The sequence below is a fragment of the Felis catus genome, chromosome B1 (assembly GCF_018350175.1).
Source record: "Felis catus isolate Fca126 chromosome B1, F.catus_Fca126_mat1.0, whole genome shotgun sequence".
NCBI classification, from domain to species: domain Eukaryota; kingdom Metazoa; phylum Chordata; class Mammalia; order Carnivora; family Felidae; genus Felis; species Felis catus.
In genome coordinates, this window is record NC_058371.1 from 200312227 (window position 1) to 200333481 (window position 21255).

At 53.6% G+C, this 21255-nt stretch overlaps 1 protein-coding gene across 15 annotated transcripts in view; it reads right to left on the reverse strand.

Moving 5' to 3' along the window:
• Positions 1-21255, reverse strand: part of JAKMIP1 (janus kinase and microtubule interacting protein 1) — a 137190-nt gene that overhangs the window by 83285 nt on the left and 32650 nt on the right. For 13 of the 15 annotated variants that reach the window (XM_045056610.1, XM_045056612.1, XM_045056611.1 and 10 more), the window contains one exon: positions 20998-21116. The exons of the other annotated variants lie outside the window; for them this stretch is intronic. The gene's annotated coding sequence lies outside the window, so the exon portion shown is untranslated. The remainder of the gene's footprint in view (positions 1-20997; positions 21117-21255) is intronic. 15 annotated transcript variants of the gene reach the window in all.

The following is a 21255-nucleotide window of genomic DNA, read 5'->3' on the forward strand; positions in this document are numbered from 1 at the left end:
AAATTTGAAGAGATTTGTCACCAGTAGATCTTCTTTGCAAAAAAAAAAAAAAAAAAAAAAAAGAGTGATAACAAGCTCTTCTGTGAGAAGAAAGATGATGTAGGTCAGAAATGCAGACCACGAAGGGAAGGAGGGACGGAGGGAAGGAGGAAGGGAGGAAGGAAGGAAGATAGATTTCAAAATATGAAAATTAAAAACATTAAAATGAAAAGAAATACAGATCTACACAGGAAAAGGAAGAGAGCTAGACAAGGAATACAAACTTTTAGTTTTCTTCTCTTTTTTTTCAAGTAGGCTTCATGCCCAGCATAGAGCCCAATGTGGGGCTTGAACTCATGAACCGTGGGACCAGGACCTGCCTGAGCTGAGATCAAGAGTCAGATGCTTAACCGCCTGAGCCACCCGGGCACCCCTTATCTTCCTTATTCTTAAATGATCTACCAGGTGACAGTGGTCCAAACAGTAACAGCAACAACGTATCACACGATTACAGCTTTGGATGAGGGGCACGGAAGGCAGCAGTGCGGTGAGGGTTGAGACAGAGGGAACAGGAAGACTGTGTGGAAGGTGCTTGCACGCTACATGTGACGTCACGCGGTGTCATTTGGGAAGGGACTTGGATTAGGCGTCTGTGTTACGTGTCTGTTGCAAATTCTAAGGCCGCCACTCTGAGAAGTTAAGAAACACAGACACGCCTTGGCGACATTACAGGGCTGCTTCCAGACCACTGCAAGAAAGTGAATACCTCAACGAAAGGAGTGAAACGAATTTTTTGGTTTCCCAGTGCACATCAAGGTTACGTTTATACCATACTGTGCTGTTACACGTGCCATAGTACAATGTCTAAAAAAAATGTATATACCTTAATTGAAAAATGCTTTATTGGGGCGCCTGGGTGGCGCAGTCGGTTAAGCGTCCGACTTCAGCCAGGTCACGATCTCGCGGTCCGTGAGTTCGAGCCCCGCGTCGGGCTCTGGGCTGATGGCTCAGGGCCTGGAGCCTGTTTCCCATTCTGTGTCTCCCTCTCTCTCTGCCCCTCCCCCGTTCATGCTCTGTCTCTCTCTGTCCCAAAAATAAATAAACGTTGAAAAAAAAAATTAAAAAAAAAAAAGAAAAATGCTTTATTGCTAAAAACTGTTAACCATCATCTGAGCTTTCCCGGAGTCATAATCACCGATGACAGATCACCCTGCCAAATGCAATAATAATGAAAGAGTTTGAAATATTCTGAGAATTACCAAAAGGTGACACAGAGACACGAAGGGAGCAAATGCTGTTGGAAGGAACGGCTCTAACAGACAGGACTTGCTCGACGTAGGGTTATCGCCAACCCTCGATTTGGAAAAGAGGCCCTGTCTGCAAAGCGCAATAAAGCGTAGCTCAAGAAAATGAGGTGTGCCTGTGAAACTGATATGCCGAGAAAGCAGAGAAAATGGGGACACGTAAAATGCTCAGTTAAAACCACAGAAGGCAGAAAAAGGGCAGAGGGCAAAAAGAGAAACAAAGAACGAGGATGAGCAGAAAAATAACAGGGGTGCCTGGGTGGCTCAGTCGATCGAGTGTCCAACTTCAGCTCAGGTCATGATCTCACAGTCCGTGAGTTCGAGCCCCGCGTCGGGCTGTGTGCTGACAGCTCGGAGCCTGGAGACTGCTTCGGATTCTGTGTCTCCCTCTCTCTCTCCCCCACTCATGCTCTGTCTCTCTCTCTCTCTCTCAAAAATAAATAAACATTAAAAAAAGAAAAATAACAAATATGGTAGATATTACTCCAACTATATCAATAATCACTTTGAACATCAGTGGTCCAGGGGCGCCTGGCTGGCTCAGTCGGTGAAGCGTCCGACTTTGGCTCAGGTCATGATCTCACGGTTTGTGGGTTCAAGCCCCGCGTCAGGCTCTGTGCTGACACTTGGAGCCTGGAGCCTGCTTCCGATTCTGTGTCTCCCTCTCTCTCTGCCCCTCCCCTGCTCATGTGTCCTCCTCTCTCTCTCTCTCTCTCTCTCTCTCTCTCTCTCTCTCTCTCAAATATAAAAAGTATTAAAAAAAAAATCTTTAAACATCAGTGGTCTAACTGCACCAATAAAAAGACAGGGACTGTCAGAGTGGTTGGGAAAATGGCAGGCAGCTATGTGTGGTCTACAAGACAGCAGTGAACTTCGAGACCCCCCCTCCCAGGCTGCCACAAAGCCAGCTGTCTTCCGCACGCTCCTAGTCAACGAAAGGAAACGGACCCCCAGCCACTGCTGGTCTCCCGATGCTGACAATCTCTCACCTACACCCCAAAGCGCCAGCTATTTGAATTAAAGAAAGATCTTCGTAATAAATTCAGTAAGATAAAAACTGCATTATACAACTGATTCTCCAGAAGCACGTTGGGAAATAATGTGGCCCGAAAGAACACACAAAACTATGATGATGAATGTAAATTAAAATCGCAAGCGAAGACCAAGCCCTCGCCAAGAAGAATGGGGAAGGTAGCTGAGCGGGACTCCCCTGCCTGTGCTCCTGGGCGTTTCGTGAGCAGGACTCAGCCCCGCTTCCCCATCCACTGCCGGCATCTCCCGAAGCAACGAGAAGCAAACTCTGTGAGCAGCTTCTTTGAAGGGCTTCGAAGACTCGTAAATGTAAAGGGCTCGTTTCCACGCGAAAAAGCCCACCATACCTACTCCGTAGTGTTTACACTCTGACATGGAGGCAGGGAGGGAGGGAGGGCAAGGAGGAGACAGGGCCAATGTTAAACCCACTTCCTTAAAAGCATTAACAGTCACCAAAGAACTTAGTCCTTCTCCACATGTTGTAACCAGACTCCCTTTACCCCCTGAGCTCTGTTCTTTCCACGGGTTTCTTTTCCAGCCATAATATTAATGCCCAGTGGTTGGGGGGGAGGGAGTCGGTGTTTTATTGAGTTTCTGGCAGAGCCGCAAAGTCCGGGGACTATAAGCCCCATCGATGCCGCCTTCCCCTGGGCCCTGGGGAATCTCTGGAAGCAGGTTCCCCGTGTGCTCCTGAAACCCCGCACCTGCTTCCCTCCACTTCCCAGATTCCCTTACAGGGGGTGAGGGTCGTGTAACCAGCCCTGGCCAGTGGTGCCCGAGCGGCAGTGACTTGTGTCACTACGGGGCTGGGGGGGGGGGGAGGAGGGGAAGAGCCCTAGTGACTCCTCTCTCCCCCTGGGGGCAGAGGCCTCCGAAGCCACGTGTTGAGATGACAGCATGACCAGACGGGAGCGCAGGACCCCTGAAATCCACCCCCGGACGAGAGCCCAGGGGACTTGCTCCAGAGCACGGGTGACCCAGAAGGGACCTTTCGGGGCTCCAGCATCACCTTGACAAACCCAGCTGATCCTCCCTTCCGGCGATGCCCTTCCCCCTTTCCCGCCCGTCCATCTCCTTTTTACATTTATTTATTTGTTTTGGGAGAGACAGAGACAGCACCTGTGGGGGAGGGACAGAGAGAGAGACAAAGAATCCCAGGCAGGCTCCGTGCTGTCAGCGCGGAACCTGACTCGGGGCTCGAACTCACAAACCATGAGATCGTGACCTGGGCCGAAACCAAGAGTCAGAGGCTTAACCGACTGAGCCCCCCAGGCGCCCCCACCTGCCCACCGTCTTCCAAATGCAGCTTGGGGGTTACCTCCTCAGACAGCTGGTGCTGGCACGACTTCCCACCCTCAGGCCGGCGGGGGCGTCCCCTGCACACCGTGGTCCCCCGAGCTTCCCTTCCTCGGAGTCCTGATCGTGCTGTGTTGACACACATGTCCTCCACCTTCTGAGAGCCCGGCTGGGCACCTGTCCCCAGGGAAAGGCAGCGGGCACGTGCCTGTGACACGGACGTTCACATGCGCACACAGGAAACCCCGTGGCGCCCTCCTTCACGCACGCAGACACTAGCAGGTGCCGCGGGGGCCCAGGGATAGAGAGGTGACCGGATCCAGATGATGACCCTCCCTCTCCCACCGGGTCTTCAAGTTCGGCAGGGCAGCGGTGAGGTGTCCGTAGTAATCAGCCCGACAAGGAAGACGAGGGCTAGCCCGCCGTGGATGCCCCGAGGCGAGAGAGGCGCCTTCCGTGACGGAGGTAGCCTGTGAGCTGGCCCCGCAGCGCCAGCAGGACCCGGGCAGGGACAGAAGAAAGACGGAGGGTCCATCTATTCGGAGTCTGGAGGGGCCTGGGGCGGGGTTCCTCGGGGACCACTCCTCCCCCATTCTCAAGCTGTGGGATGCCACCAGAGCTGACCCAGCCCATTCCAGAGATGCGCACTTCCCGGGCCCAGCCTGGCCCTCCCTTAACAAAAATGCCACCATGTACATGGCACGTTGCAGCGTAAAATAATCTAGCCGCCCCCCCCCCCCCCATCTCATTGCATCAACCACCACAGCCCAGCTGAGGAGGCAGTGATGGCCCGGCTTTACGATGAAGCAAACAGAGGCCCGCGGAGCCCCAGCCACCCTGCACTTGAACCCGAGCCCCCGTGAGCCCCAGCCACTGGCTCCTCCCCAGACCACTGCCCGCCAGCACGGCCGGCTCTCACAGAAGTTCTCACAGACGTTTTCAAATTATCACCTAGCGCCAGGGTGGAGACTGGTGGCAGGCGAATCGAGAAACGGTGGATGTGGGGAGAATCCCGCGGTGGATGAACAGCTCCTTCGACGTTTCCAGAAGGGCTTGGACTCTCGGCAGGCACCTATAAACCCGTATTTTGGTCTGTTTGAACCCAAACAACCACGAGAATATTTAATCGCCCTGGGAAGGCCTGTTCCTGCCTCCCGGTGGCAATATCTTCCTCCAGGAGCAGGAATGAAGGGAGCACCACAGGGACCTATTACAAGTGCTAAGTGTCGGCAAAGGGCCATCCCTTTAACCCTATCAAGCTCCGGAGAGGGAGGTCTCATTTTCCGTGCCTCGTACCGGAAACAACAGGAGGCACAGAGAGGCCGACCCACTGCCCACGCTCACCCAGCCAGAAACACCGGCGCTCAGTTACCCCTGACTTATCCTTTCCACCCCTGCCTTTCTTACTTTTGATGATGGTCAGTGCTGGTCAAGAGCCGAACCAAGGTAAAGAATTTAGATTTCCGAGGAACCGCCGACTCGGGAAGAGGCCAGCCACGAAGGTCCCCTCCCCCTCCGCTCCTGCCGGCCGACGGTAAGCCCCGTGCCAGTGGGTCCGGACTGCTCTCGGAAAGCTCTGGCGGACGGCACGCGGAGGAGATCAGGCCACAGTGCCTGCGATCAGCTCATCTTCCACCGGGCAGCTACGCGGGCTCTTGTGCCGAATCTCAACGCGGAGCTCATGGAATTCAACCGACTATCCCATTTTACGGGTGAGGAACCTGAGGCTCGAGGAGGTCAAGTGAGGAGCCACGATCCCACACCCCGGCCTCCACAGGCTGCCTGCTCCAGCCCTCCTCTGCTCCAGGATTCGGATTCCCACTGGGTGGCCCCGTCCGGGCTACCCCTGGGATGGGACACGTTTCTTCTCCCCACGTTTTCGGGCTGAGGAGCGGCCTGTTGTTCTGCCCTCTGGCTTTCCTTCCTTCCTGCCCCAGCAGACGGCCGCGTGCAGCCCTGCCTCGTCCATGCCACTTGCTTGCTAGGCCCTGTGGTTCCCGTGAACCACCAGCTGAACGGAGGAGGGCGTGCTGTCCTAACAGGGGCCACACGGGCCAGACCAGACTTAGGCTGTACTTCTTGCTCAGAGACGGTACGTGCCACCCGTCCGGGAGGGACCCTGGGGACCAGGGAACCATGAGTAGCTTGAAGACTCAAGGGGTGCTGGGGCGGCTCAGGCGATTAAGCGGCTGGCTTCAGCTCAGGTCACGATCCCATGGTTCGTGAGTTGGAGCCCCACATCAGGCCCGCTGCTATCAGCACAGAGCCGGCTTCAGCTCCTCTGCCCCCCCTCTGCACCTCCCCTGCTGGTTCTCTCCTTCTCTCTCCCTCTCTCCCTCTCTCTCTCAAAAATAAATAGATGAATAAACCTAAAAAAAAGATCTGAGACAGAGGCACTTCAACACCCCCCTTCTCAGTCTGTCTGTACTCACATCACCCTGAGGAAATGACCCCAAAGGGGGACAGCCATCCCCCCTGAACTGCGGAGGCTACAGAGCCAGAAACTACATTTCCTAGGCTGCCTTGGAGCTGGGTTCTACAGGTAACCATAGATACATCATTCATTCATTCATTCATTCATCCATCCACACGAGATTTGACCCCAGGATCAATGGGGACCCAGGGGGTGCTGCAAGGTGCCCGTTTGTTGGTGTGAGCCTGGCAGATGGGGGGGGGTTGCTTATGGGGTGTGGCCATCACCCTGCTTATAGCTGTGGCTGGAGCCAGCCGTGGCACAATGGCTTCTGACCACTCCCCCCAGGTCCCCGCAGGGCAACTCTGGGGTCAAGCCTGAGGCCCAGCCAAGACCCAGCCCCTCCACCTTCCAACCACCCCTGCCTCCCCCACCCCTGTTCGAAGTAGCCCCACAGATGAACACAGGTGGAGATAGGGGTGCCCCAGAAAACTGCGCCAAAATTAAAGAGGGACATAAAGAACAACTTCAAATAACACAGCAGAAAACCTAATACTTTGTTCATGTTCACTACAAAGAGAGCCTAGCCACACCCATGTTCCCCTGATGGAACTTCATGTTCTAGAACCTCAGAGTGTTCTCGAGGCCCAGCTCAGTATCAGACTGAGTTAGAATCGAGCCCCTACCCCTTATGGGCTGTGTGTCCCCGGGCAGGTTGCTTGTCCTCTCCGAGCTTGTCTCTCTACCTGGAAAACTGAGGAAAATCATCATACCTACACCTCAGGAGGTTGGGTTGTTGTGAATACAGCAAGAGTCGCATTAACTCATTAATTAATAATTTGATTGATATTATTAATATTAATGAGCATAATGATTAATTAGTAAGTATTATGTGTTCATTGTTAAAAATTTGGGGAAGACAGATAAAGATGAGATTAAAAATCACTCCTCCCTGGGGCGCCTGGGTGGCTCAGTCGGTTGAGCGTCCGACTTCGGCTCAGGTCATGATCTCGCGGTCCGTGGGTTCGAGCCCCGCGTCGGGCTCTGTGCTGACAGCTCAGAGCCTGGAGCCTGTTTTGGATTCTGTGTCTCCCTCTTTCTCTGACCCTCCCCTGTTCATGCTCTCTCTCTGTCTCAAAAATAAATAAATGTTAAAAAAAATAAATAAAAAAAAATCACTCCTCCCTCCATCCTTCTGGTGGAATCGGGGATACCTGATTAATAACTAATAACCCTTTCATTAATGTTAATAATTAACAATTAATACTGAGGAACACACACACACACACACACACATGTACACACACACAACAACAGACAACTCCACTCATCTCTGGACCCATCTGAGGCTGGGGCACCACTACCCCCAACTTTAGCTTGCTTTGGGGGGGTTCCACATGTTCCACATGGACTTCAAGATAAGATTGTGTTCATTAAAAGGGTTTCACCCCAGGGGTGCCCAGGTGGCTGAGTCGGTTAAGCATCCAACTCTTGGTTTCTACTCAGGTCACAGTCTCACAGTTCACGGGTTCGAGCCCCTCCACTGGCTCTGTGCTGCCAGTGTGGAGCCTGCTTGGGATTCTCTCTCTCCCCCCCCTCTCTCTCTGCCCCTCCCCTGCTCACGTGCATGCTCTCTCTCTGAAAATAAATAAACTTTAGAAAAAAATGGGTTCCACCCAATGAAAAAAAAAAATGAAAATCAATGTCAGAAGAACATTTCAATGATATTGAAAAGTGTTCCTGATCTGTATAATGGGTTAAATTCCTCCCCCTCCTGAAAAAATTCATATATTGAAGTCTTAATCCCAGTATCTCAGAACATGACCTCATTTGGAGATAAGGTCTTTACCAACACATTCAGGTTAACACAGTCAGGTTAACATGATAGGGTGGCCCTGATCTAAAATGACTGGTGTGCTTATATAAAGGAAAAATCTGGAGACAGAGAGAAGGGAGAAGGTCACGTGAAGATGGACGAGCTTGGGGCGATGCATCTGTAAGCCAAAACACAACAAAACACAAAATTTGGTTGCCTAACAACCAAATCCAGCAACATATAAAAAGAAGCATACACTGCCACCAGATGGGATTGATCCCAGGATGCAAAGCTGGTTTAACACCCAAACGTAACCCATGTAATACACCATATTAAATAGGATAAAGGAAAGGGGTGCCTGGGGGGCTCAGTCGGTTGAGCGTCTGACTTCAGCTCAGGTCACGATCTTGCGGTGCATGATTTCGGGCCCCATGTCGGGCTCTGTGCTGACAGCTCAGAGCCTGGAGCCCGCTTCGGATTCTGTGTCTCCCTCTCTCTCTGCCCCTCCTCTGCTCATGCTCTGTCTCTGTCTCTCTCTCTCTCTCTCTCAAAAGTAAAGAAAGATTTTTTAAAAGTTAAAAAAATAGGATAAAGGACAAAAACCTCATCAAGATCATGTCAACAGATGAGAAATGGCATGTGATGCCATCGACTACCTGTTATGATGAAAACAGTCAACAAACTAGGAACAGAAGGAAACTTCCTCAACCCAATAAAGGGCATCTGCAGAACCCCACAGCCAACATCACGCTCAACGGTGAAAGCCTGAAAACTTTCCCTCTACGAGCAGCAACTAGGCGAGGATGTCTAGCCTCGCTGCTTCTATTCAACATTGGACTACAGGTTTATCCGGAAAACGCAGGCTAGAAAAAAAGCAATACAAGTATCCAGATTGGAAAGGAAAAACTCAAACTATCTCTATTTGCAGCTCCCAGGATCTTGTGTACAGAAAACCCTAAGGAATCTATAAAAACCAAGAAACCCAAAACTATTAAAACTAATAGACGAATTCAGCAAGGTGGCAGGATACAAGATTCGTATACAAAAATTGATTGTATTTCTGTATCAATAATGAAAAAACAAAACTAGGAAAACACCCAGATGGAGTCCAGACAACACTGATGGGGGGGGGGGGGGGGGCGGGGCGCGGACACAGACATAGGTATTTTTCCAAAACAGACAAGGTGATTCAAGGTGATTCCAACATGCAGGTGCCAGGGTCGAGAACATCTGCTAGTAACAGATGTGAAGCTTCTCTAGTATCTTCTCCCACTTAACCTGCCTGAAAGACACAACCTACCCCGGGCTGTGCTTCCTTCCAGACACAGTTCATTGGGGGAGGCCAGCCCCGCTGAACTCATCCTCAAATATGGCATACCTTAACGTTTCAAAACTTACCAAAGAAATGTGTGCACTAACTCCTGTACATTATTTGTTTTTAAGGATCCCCCTAAATAGCAGGCCTAAAAGGACGCATAAGGTATTATCTTGAAAGCACCATTTCAGATAAATTGGGTTGAGGATACAAAACCAGGAGTCAGAAAACTCCAGGTCAATTCTTAGCTTTGGAGTTCTCCTATCTGTCCCGATACCCAGTGAGACGGAAATGATTGTGGTCCCTAGTTCACAGGCTAAGAAACTAGAAACTGAGGCTCAGAGAGGTTGAGTGACTTGGGCAAGGTCACACAGCGCACTCCACTGACCCGGGTGCCCCCTGTGCACACAAAAGTCCAATAACCGTGAAGGGAATGAGCTTCGATTACTAGGTACCCTTTTCCCTGCGGCCACACTGGGCACTGACACCCTCAGGTCAGACACCGCCATCTCTAACAGGCAGGGCAGTTATCTCCGGTACCTTTCGTCTCCCTTGTTAACAGCTGGGGACACTGCCCCCCGGGTCACAGAGCTGGTAGGTAATGGAGCAGGACTGGAACACAGGTCTGGGTTCTTGCCCAACACACGCTTGAGAGGAGGAAATGACACAAGAAACTTCTCTGCCTCCTTCAAGTTAATGGCATAGAAATCACAAGAGGCCAACTCTTAAAAACCCAGTCTCTTGGGGGGCCCTTAAATCATCTAAGGGGGCTAACACAAAGTTGTTTAGTTTTAAAAGTGCACATCGACAGGTAACAAAGAAACATCAACTGGCCGTCCGCAGAGAACGTGTTTGGGCCAAAACACCGGAAACACCAATGTCTGGGCAACACCCTGGCAAATTAACATCGGGGGAAGGCTGGGCTCTGAGGTGCGGCCTCGTCTGCTTCCCAGGCCCCGCTGGCCCCAACCGTCTTCCACGTGGTCTTCTAGGGCGCCCCATCATGTCACTCCTCCGCCGAAATGGCTTCAGGTGGTCCCCCCACTCAGCGTCCAGCCCAAGCCCACCAGTCTCCCATCTGCCTCCTCTTCTTCTAAAGTCCCCCCCCACACCCCCGCCCCCTTCAGCTCTCCGAATGTTCGCCCCCGTGCCTCCCTCTGCCAGAGGGACCGGATGCCGTGTGGATATTCTCCTCCTCAGCTCATAAGCCTCCCCCAGAGGCTTCTGTAACCTGCATCAGGGCACCTATGGCTCCTGTGTTCCCCTCTGCCCTGGCCACCCTGGCCACTCTGGGCTGGCATCACCTTCTGACTTGTTCCCATCCAATCACTCACTCATCTCACCCAAGCATCGTTCATGCAGCAAGGATTCGCCGAGCCGTTGCTCGGCCGGACACAGAGACAGAACACAGACAGAAGTCCCTGCCCCCCACCCAGAGCTCACCTCCTCGGAACACTCCATCCTTAGAAGCAAGAACCCGGTCTAGTCAACTTTGTGCTTGGACCTCCCCCAGAGCCTGGTCCTGGGTAGGTGCCCAGAGAATAGTGAGGGACCAAATGAAGATTGGACGTGATACCCGTTGCAGGACAGCTTTCTGGAAAAGCAGTCACCGCTGAGTAAACTCTAGAGCCCCACGCCGAACGCCAAGCTAGAGCGCAATGATCTGGTGCCTCTCTTTCAGGCCAAGAGCAGGGCAACCGCCTTTCCTGGTGAGAGGCTCCAGGTGGACGAAGGACAGCCGGTCTCAAAGGCTGGCTCACACCCAGCAGATCTTCCCTGGGCAGAGGCGTGGCGCCGTTTTGCATTTGTTTCTTCCTAAGCAAATGAGGGTTTCAGGCCTCAGCTTCCGGACTCCAGGAAATGCATGCAAACATTCCTTTTCTCCACGGCCCCTCGCAGTAACCCGGACACCGCTCGGACTCCACGGAGGGCGAGTCTGCCCTTTCAAGATGGCAGAGCCAACGTCTTCCCTTCTTGCACCCAGCGCCCTTGGCCAGCATATCCTGGGGCCAAGCAGGTGCTGGGAGACCGGACCTCCAGGAGCTGCGGCAAACGCGCACTTACATTTCTCACGTATTTTCCACTTATCCACCGTGGCTCTCCCGCACCCGCCCAACACAGCCCCCACCATCCGCTCCGAATGTCAAGTCCAGGAGGCTGGGGCTTTATCTGTGGATTTTCCACAGCATCCATCCTGAGGCCTGGCTCATGGTAAGCACTCACTTTTCTTCACTGGGTGAATTTCCCTCCACAGACACGTGGAAGGAGACAGGGGAGTTCCTGGTCAGGGCCCGGGCCTGGATGAGGGGACAGAGCAAGAGGGCAGGAAGACGCCCAGGTTTCTGATGCAGGTAACTGGATGGAGTCACAGGGTGCTTTTAGGTTTGCAGGAGGCAGGGGGTGGGGGGGGGTTCCAAAAGGCTACACAGCAGGCCCGAATACACGCACCCAGGAAACAGCAGGCTGGGGGTTTGCACCCTGGCTGGATTTTATCCAAGGTCCTGGGGCTGGAGGGCTGGTCAGGACTGACAGCCTGAGGCTCACGTTTATGGGGCAAAAGGCTTTGCAAAGGAACCAGGGTCCAAGAGTCTCCCTTCTTCCAGGCTGCCCGGGACGTTTCACGGCTTTAAAGCAGCACATGGCATGTGTCTACCAAGGCGTGGGGCTCACTCACGAGTCCCAAACTTGCCACTGAGGGCACAGGGCCAATTTGCAGAAGCAAAGACCCAACTGAGCAGATGGCTTAGTCAGGTCTGTTCCTCATAAGTTACAGTCTTCAAGAAAAATAAAATAAAATGCTCATCAAGGAAAAAATTCGAGGGGTTCAGAAAAGAAAACAAAAAGTAATTTACAGCCTACCCCTACACACACACACACACACACACACACACACACACACACACCAATTTTACAGCCCTTCCTCCGACGAAGAAATGACCCAACAGTGAGCAGGCACTCTGTCCCGGCCCAGTTCTGGGCAGACCCTCAAGTCTCACCGATGAAGAAGGACTCTCACGCTTCACAGACGGGAAGGCAGGGTTTCAGCAAAGTCAGGTGTCAGGGCCCAAGGCCGCCCTGGTAAGAAGTACTGAGACCAGGACCTGAAACCAGGCCCGACTCCAAACCCCAGCGTGTCTGTCCCACACGTGCCCAAAGTGGGAGGAAGGTCCGTGTCATTTAGCTCCCAAAGAGTAGAAAATTGGGGGGGGAAAAAAAAAAAACCTGACTTGAATTCAGTGTGTACATCTGCTCACAAAGTCCCAATTATACCAAGTTCTCATTCTACCTGTGGGGTCCTCCTCTCCCATCCAGGCCGTAAGCTCCTTGGGAAGGCGGCCAGGGCCCACGCTTCTTGCCTCCCCGCCAGCACAGAGCAGACTCTTCTTACCCAGTGCTCAAAAGCTGGCCTCAGCGCCTCAGCAAGGTATCCCACTGGCAGCTAGGATCTGTAGCCCAGCCCAGCCCTCCCCCCCAGGAGCCCGTCCTCCCTGCCCATGCCTCTGGCCTGCCCTCCTCTGCACCTCTGCCTGCCCACGACACCGCCCTTCGTCCCAAGCCTCCACCCGCCTAAACCCCGAATCCTCCAAGGTCAACGTCACGTTCATTCTTTCAACAGACGTGCTGCGGGAGGGAGGGCGAATGAGACGGATAGTAGGCCAGCATCCCTGCTTCCCTCCAGCATAGAACATTCCACCAGGTCAGAGAGACCGAGCAAGGGGGGCAGCTCCCGGTCGGAGCTCCGTGCCTTTGACATTGATGCTGTTACTGTCCCCGTCCCAACCCCCATTTCAGAGAAGGGGACAGTGGGACCCGCCCAAGATCACGGACTGGGAAGCAGCCCCCACCCCTTCAGAGCTCCATCTACCCGAATCCTTTCCAAGGGCAGTGTCTATGGCTCATCCACCTCTGTGTCCCCAGGGCCCTACCCAGGGCCTGACGCAGCAGGGACACCGGCCCTGCTTGCTGAACAGAGCGGTTTCTGCATCCAGGAATAGACACGTGCTTCTGCTCCCAGCTCTGACGTCGCATTCCCGGCCCTCAGCGGCCTCCTGATCTTGATGAACAGCCCTCGGAGTGGCAGTGCCTGCCTCCGCGTCTGTCTGGCCTCCTCCCTGAAACCCCGGCAGCCTCCATCTGGGCCCCAGAAAAGCGCCCGATGCTGCTGGTAGGAAGCAAAATCTTTTTTAAAAACAAACAAAAACAAAAAAACAGAAACACCTTTGCAACACGGGTCTCTAAAATCAGCTTCCGAGGACCAGGACAGGAGGAAGAGACCAAGGAGGACGCGTCCACACCTGGCCCTTAGGCTCCTCCTTCCCAGCAAGACCCTCACAGTGTCTCCCAACAAAAAACACTGTTTCTGCACTGGAGCAGGTGAGAATTCAGCGAGCTCGGGGACCATCCGTCCTCAAACAACACACCTCCGTCCCAGTGTTGCCCTGAGAAGTAAACGAGGCCACAGAAGTAAAACCAGTTCGCCCAGTGCTAGGCACAGGATACACGGTGACAAAACATTCGCTCATGTCAGTAGGATTACTTGGTAACCGCCGCTGGTCCGCACCACCGTGCCCGATGCACTGTAACCACTGAGGCAGAGAAGGAGGGAGGGAGGCCAGGAATCAACCAGGAATACAACAGCCTAACCAACAGCCAGTCCCTAAATGGGAGCCAAAAAGCCAAGCGTCTGGGACTCCTGGCCAGGGCGCCCCGCGGCGGTGCTGGTGAACTGCCCTGACCCACCCAGGCCTCTGAGGGGAAGACAGGAGGTCTAAGCCCGCAGCCCCTGATCCCTATACCCCCACCCCACCCCAGATGTCGCTGCCCACCTGCTGAGGAGCCAAGACAAGACCTGGCCCCGGGGGGAGCGGGCGTCAGCCCTCACGACACTGGCAGTGTCTAAAGCAGAAAAAAATGGAACATTGGAAGCTGATACCTGGGAGCGTGCAGAGGACTCTCTAACCCCCAAAGGGAAACTCGGGTTCTTTGGTCTTGAAACTTAGAAAACTTCCCTCCTGGGGTGCCTGGGTGGCTCAGTTGGCTGAGTGTCCGATTTTGGCTCAGGTCATTCGGCTCATGAGTTCGAGCCCCGCGACAGGCTCTGTGCTGACGGCTCGGAGCCTGGAGCCTGCTTCCGATTCTGTGTCTCCCTCGCTCTCTGCCCCTCCCCTGCTCACGCTCTCTCTCTCTCTCTCTCTCTCTCTCTCTAAAATAAATAAACATTAAAAAAAAACTATGAAGGAAGGAAGAAGGAAGGAAGGAAGGAAGGAAGGAAGGGAGGGAGGGAGGGAGAAAGGGGAGAAGGACAGAAAAGATCCCTCCTGCAGGACCTCCTCACAGAAGCAGGCATCCCTTAGCAACCTGAGCAGACCCATGCCACCTGCCCGCCCATGTCAGGGCAGCCTGTCTTCCGCCACAAGCCACACCCACGCCCATCCATCACGGCCACCTCCCTCCACACCGGGCAGTGAAGCCGGCCAAGGCCTCCACGCCGGGCCCCGCCCCGCCCATCCTGCCCCTGGCACAACACCTGTGCGGCACCCGCCTCTCTGGGCCTCCGGTGTGCCTTTGGAAAAGTGAGGCGCGTTTGGCCCAGACGGGGGTCTCCAACCCTCAGTCACGCAGGTGCGGCTGCTGTGGCTTCTGCGTAAAACACACATGACCCATATTTACTTTTTCAAAATCAACTTTACTGTGGTGTGGTTTACACTTGAAGTTACAAGTCAAAGAGGTTTAGCCACTGTGATCAAGAACATCTTGGGGAACCCCAAGAAAGTTCCTTCACGGCCCCTCTGCAAGTTACCTTCATTTGCTTAATATTCTTCTTATAATCGCTGACTTTTAAAATCATACATACAACGTGGATACAACTGGAGGGTATTATGCTAAGCGAGATAACTCAGTCAGAGAAAGATATATGATTTCACTCCTATGTGGAATTTGAGAAACTCAACAGATGCACACAGGGGAAGGGAAGGAAAAATAAGATAAAAACAGAGAGGGAGGCAAACCATAAGGGACTCTTCAATCCAGAGAATCAACGGAGGGTGGCTGGAGGGGAGGTGGGTGGGGGTTGGGTTACATGGGTGGTGGGCATTAAGGAGGGTGCTTTTTGGGATGAGCACTGGGTGTTTTATGGAAGTGATGAATCCCTGTGTTCTACTCCTGGAATGAAGACCACACTGTATGTTAGCTAACTTGAATTTAAATAAATAATGTTTTTAAGAAGTATGGACTATTTCAGCCCATGTACACACACACACACACACACACACACACACACACACACAGACTTAATGTGCTATATTTTCTCTAATACACACTGAAATACTATCAAAATAAAACACATCTGTCCCCGTGCCACCCAAACCCTTCTCCCGCATCACAGAGCCACACGGCCCCCGGAGAAATGACCACTCCCTGAGGAAGTCTAGATTCCTGGGGAAGTCTGGGGAAGTCTGGATTCCAGCCCGGGTCCAGTCTAGCCTGATGCCTGCATACAGCAGGGGCTTACTGGCGGCTGAACCACAGTGATGATTCAAGGCCCATTTTTCCAACTCTCACCTCCTGAGACCCGCCTCCCCTGGCGGGAGGCAGCCAGCTTACGCTCTGCAGAGCTGATCAATACGGTGCACGGACACCACTCTGGAGGCCAAGCAAAGAGCAAGCCAGGTGGACGCAGAAGACGGCCAGAGGCCACATCCCGGGAGCCGCGTCTTAGCCCGCTAAGTTATTTTCATTCCCGTCAAACCTTCTGCAAGAGAAGCCTTCTGAGATGTCGCATTTGGTTTCCCAGAAGGGATTTACCACAAAGCGTGTAAAGAAAGACCGGTTGCCTTCCAAGTCCCAGTTCCAAGGCAAACTGAATAATGAAGGGAAGCCTTCTGCGCCCTTAGCAATTGGGCAAGAATTTGTCAGGTGTCTACGGTCCTTTAAAAAGCTAGGAAACTAGTGGGGGCGCGTTTCAGCCTAGAAAGAGGCACAGCCGAAGAGCTGAGACACGAGGAAGTCCAGGGCGACCTTCAAGAGCCCGACGATGCTGGGCCCGCCTCTGCAGCCCACGGCCACCCTCATTAGCAGCCCCACCCCAACCATGACCCCACACCCGGCCGTGACCCACTGACGTCACCCCAAACACGCCGCTGTACCTGTGCACACGCCAGCTCATCAGCTGGGACAGCCCTCCCTTCCTCCTCCACCTGGAAAACTCCTATCCACTCCTCAAAAGCCGAGCGGGGTTGAGGGCCGAGTTCTGCCATCACCTCCCACGAGACTCTTGTCACACAGCGGCACGCGGGGGTGGGGTGATATTAGAGAAGGCCGAAACCAAGTCCTAAGGGCTCTCCTTCCTTCCCCCGTGCGCCAAGGGGTTTACGGGTCGTGTCCAGGCAGCAGGATGTGAGGGAGGGGATGTGAGCAGAGGGACACATCCAGACCAGTGTGGTAGAAAGGTGTTCCCAGGGGCAGCGTGGGTGACGGGCGGGGCGTGGATTTGCGACGTGAGGTCCATCGTCCGGCATCAGCTCCTACACGCGAGGCGAAGCACATCCAGAGCTTCCGTCCACAGAGCCACGGCCACGCCCGAGCTGTGGATGCGGGCACCGTGCAAACGGTTCTCCCTGCTCCGCCTGCCGTACGCCAAATCGGCAACCACCGCCACCACGGCCATGGCGTGCACAGCTGGGTCCACCAGCGTGGTTCATTCACTCCTTATGGTAGCCCTAAAAAGTCGGTACTACGACTGTCCCATTTGAGGGATGAGAAAACACTGTGGCAAGGCAAAGAACTTGCCCAAAAGTCCCCCGCTAATAAGTGGGGAATGAACCCAGGCAGTCAGGCTCCAGGGCCACATGTGGTGGTGGGGAGAACCACAGCGAACTCCTACCTCACCCTTAAAAACTCAGCCCAAGCGAACTCCTACCTCACCCTTAAAAACTCGGCCCAAGTATCCCTGCCCAACTGACCCTAAAGAAACCACGGAGGAGGTATGCAAGTAGTATTCAGTGGCAGGGACATTCAGAGCTGTGTCATTTACATTGGGAAGATCGAAAAAAATAATAACAAACTAAATATCTGCTAAATCCCCAACAAGTAAATGTATTCTAGGACATTCATACAACGGGCTACTATGAAGTCATTAACACTGAAGCTCTGTTTGTCACATTTTGGCTGGAAGTCCTCCTGCCCTGGGACCTCCTGGCGTGCTGGGGAAAATGCAGACCCCCGAGTCTCATCCTACACCTGATAAAGAGCAAAGACTAGAAGCCGGGCAATCAGAACATAGATTTTTTGCACGTGAATTTTTCTGCACGGCAGTGTTTGCGAATTGCTACCGGGAATGCATACTGATTGCCCTGGAAGGGAGAGAGCTCGGTGAGAAGTTTTGTCCGCCGTGGGGTCCTCAGCACCTAGAACAGTGCCTGGCACATAGTAGGTGCTCATGAAATATTCTGTGGCTGAGTGAACCCATCAATCAGCAAACTTCTGACACCAATCTGTTTAGCATTAGCTACATTTTTGAGCAGTCCGTGGGCTTTGGGGGCGCAGGGACTGGGAGCAGCCTCTCATCCCTCTGTGCCCACACGAAGCCAGCCCTTGGCCGTGGTCTGTCAGCACGTCAACGAGGGGACACTGATGCACTGCCCAGCCCTGTGGTGCGTGTTTCTTCACTAACATCTCTGAAATGACAACGTGTCTTACAGCCTGATTCTGTCACTGTTGCTTCTTCTCCCTTTCTTCGGTGGTATAAATACAATGATGCATCTCTCAACCGATGGCATCTTAGATTTAATAGAGCACGGTAACTAACGGAGTCCACGATTCTGATTTAAAAAACTAAGATCAGATGCCGACACAGCTAACAGATTGCCGTGCACTCCCTTTCTTATGATTTGCAAAAATTAATCCCACACCGGGGCGCCTGGGTGGCGCAGTCGGTTAAGCGTCCGACTTCAGCCAGGTCACGATCTCGCGGTCCGGGAGTTCGAGCCCCGCGTCAGGCTCTGGGCTGATGGCTCAGAGCCTGGAGCCTGTTTCCGATTCTGTGTCTCCCTCTCTCTCTGCCCCTCCCCCATTCATGCTCTGTCTTTCTCTGTCTCAAAAATAAATAAACGTTGAAAAAAAAAAAGTTTAAAAAAAATTAATCTCACACCATCTGCTCTAAGCTTTTGGCTTCAGCCCCCAGTGGTCCTGGCCGTCCCACACTTAGCTCCTAAGATACGAATGCAAGGTCTGATGCAAACGGCAGTTTACGTGTCTTCACCCGGACACTCGTGACAGCATCGGCTGGAGGGGTTTTTCTACAGCATTTCCCTCGGAGGCACAGGATGGGCCAGAGGCCGGTGCTGGGCCAGAACCCAGGTACCTCCAACCCCACTGGCCCTGGATGTTCAGCGTGGCACGTGGTCTGTCCACAGCAGCTGTCGGTCCCGCTGTTACTTCCCAGCACTCGGGGGACCGGCACCTGCTCGCTGATGCTCCACGGCCCTGCGTTTCCCGTAACTAGTCCCACGGCTCAGAAGAGAGCCGAACGCCCTGGGCGAGTTACTCTCATCTGCAGAAGGGGACCGGGGATGGGAATCTGGCCCCCAACCCAGGGTTGTTCTGAGAACCACATGAGAGTCATCTGAAAACTCTCTAAAAGCAGCAACATCTACACGGGGGGGGGGGGGGGGGGGATTAGCGACACTCAGGAAGCTGCGACGTGGAGACAGAGAAACCCTCCGACTTCCCGCCGGAACACCTCACCTTTTTGACTAAACCCTACCCTGTCCTGACCTTCTCATGAGCCACTGGTGCCGGCAATGAAGACACGGGATGTGAAGCCCGAATCCACGGCCACCGTCCCCCTGTGCTACCCTGGCCGGGCCACCCAAGACCCCCGAAGCCTCCTTGTGTGTAAATGGGGCCCTGGCTGACTGCGCTCCCATTCCTCGAGCGGTAGACCTGCCCTCTGTCTGGTGCCAGAGCCTGCACGGTGGGGAAGGGAGCTACTCCCGGCGACGTAGGTCTTCATTTACACCAGCAGCGTGAGGCCAGCGCAGCGTTCCTGCTGAGGATCGTTTCAGCCCCCTGAACAACAAAGCTGGCCAAGCTCGCACAAGTTCAGAAGGGTTCTCTGGGCCGCGTTCCGGGGCGACAGCAATAGAGAACAGTGAGTGCGACAAGGCGGGGCCCTGGCCATAGGCTGGCTCCGGGCACCCCGTCCAGGCTCCTCCCGCCCTCTCCGTCTCTGTCCCCTGGCTGGAAAGCAAGGATGGTAAGAACGGGCCAGAGCTGCGGACAGACGATGCCCAGCACACGGCACGAGCTCCGGGCGTCCCCGTGTGCTCCCCGGCACGCTCCGGCTTGCCACCAGTGATCTCAACTGCAAACACAAAGCACTTGAAGGCCAAGAACCTTCCAGCGTCGGGACGACGGTGGGGCGGTGATGTCTGCCTGCCCACCGGCCTGCAGGCAGGGATCTCGGAAATGCTGCAGAGGAACACGGGGCCGCGAAGCTTCGCGGCACCAGAGGTGGTGGCTTCAGAAGCCCCTGGCGAATTCATCTGGGAGGTGGCGAGCAAATGGCCGTAGGTCAAATACAGATGAGGGTTTGGAGCCAGGGGTGGGCTGTGACCAAATGGGAAGCAGGGACGAGGACATTCCAGAAAGGCTGGAGTGGAGGACAATCAACACCCCCCTACCCCGGGCCACCCCTCCCAGACGGTAGCGGCCAACTTCTGATAGGGAGTCTTTTTATTTTATTTTTTAAGTTTACTTATTTATTTTGAGACAGAGCAAGCGAGCAGGGGAGAGGCAGAGAGAGAGAGAGAGTCCCAAGCAGGCTCCGCACCGTCAGTGAGGACCCTGACGCGGGGCTCGAACCCACGAACCAGGAGATCGTGACCTGAGCCGAAACCAAGAGTCAGATGTTTAACCGACTCAGCCCCCCCAGGCACCCCAAGAAGTTCATCTTTTCAGCTTGAAACAAAAGCTGGTCTGAAAACTTCAAGCTGGAGGTTTGTGTCTCTCTCCAGAGGGAGAAAAACTGGGCTGCTCAGCAGATCGATGAGACAGAAGACAGAGTCCAAACACAGATTCAAGGGCGGACAGGAATTTGACCCACGTGAAAGGCAAGAGAGAGCAGCTGAGCCCCTGCTGCCACACCGGGCAAAGGACTAACTGCTTGGGAACAGGTAAGAGCAGACGTCCACTGAGACCCTTACAGCAAAACAACTTACAGGTGGGTCATGTGCTCAATAAGCGCAAAGAAACCACAAAACTAAGAAATCTCCGGGAAACAACCATCAAAGGAGACCAAAAAGCCTAAGCAGCCACAGAAGACACCTGTGTTGAAGCTCCACGGAGGAAAAGATCGCATCACGGGCAAGAGCGTCAAACCAGAGGTGGGGAGAAAACATTAGTCGCATGTCACAGACCACAGGCGAATGTATTTAATGGGTTAGGAGGGCTCTACAAATGACAGTGGTCTGGGGGCGCCTGGGTGGCCCAGTCGGTTGAGCATCCGACTTCGGCTCAGGTCATGATCTCGCGGTCCGTGAGTTCGAGCCCCGCGTCGGGCTCTGTGCTGACAGCTCGGAGCCTGAAGCCTGTTTCAGATTCTGTGTCTCCCTCTCTCTGACCCTCCCCTGCTGGTGCGCGTGCGCTCTCTCTCGCTCTCAAAAATAAACATTAAAAAAAAATTAAAAAGAAAAAAAAATCAAAGGTGTTTTGAGAGCACACCAATCGTGGAATTAGTGTGAATAATGAAGAAACGCTTCCCCGAAGAAGAGAAAGCACGTGGCCGGTACACACACCACGAGATGTAACCGACGGAACGGGGACCAGAAGAATTCTCACTTACCACATTAGCCGAGATCTGCAACATTCACTGTTGGCAAGGCTCTGGCAAACTGCTATTCTCATTCACTCTCGGTGGGTACAAGTTGGCGCAACTTTTTCTGGAGTGCTGTTTGACAATTTCTGTGAAAAATTTAAATATGGATCGCTTTTTGGCTCCCTAACGTCACTCCTCGGCTCTGTCCTAAGGGGGTAATTGGACAAGGGGATGGTCCACGACACCGGGGATGGCAGAGAACTGGTTAGTTAACTAAGGGCGCAG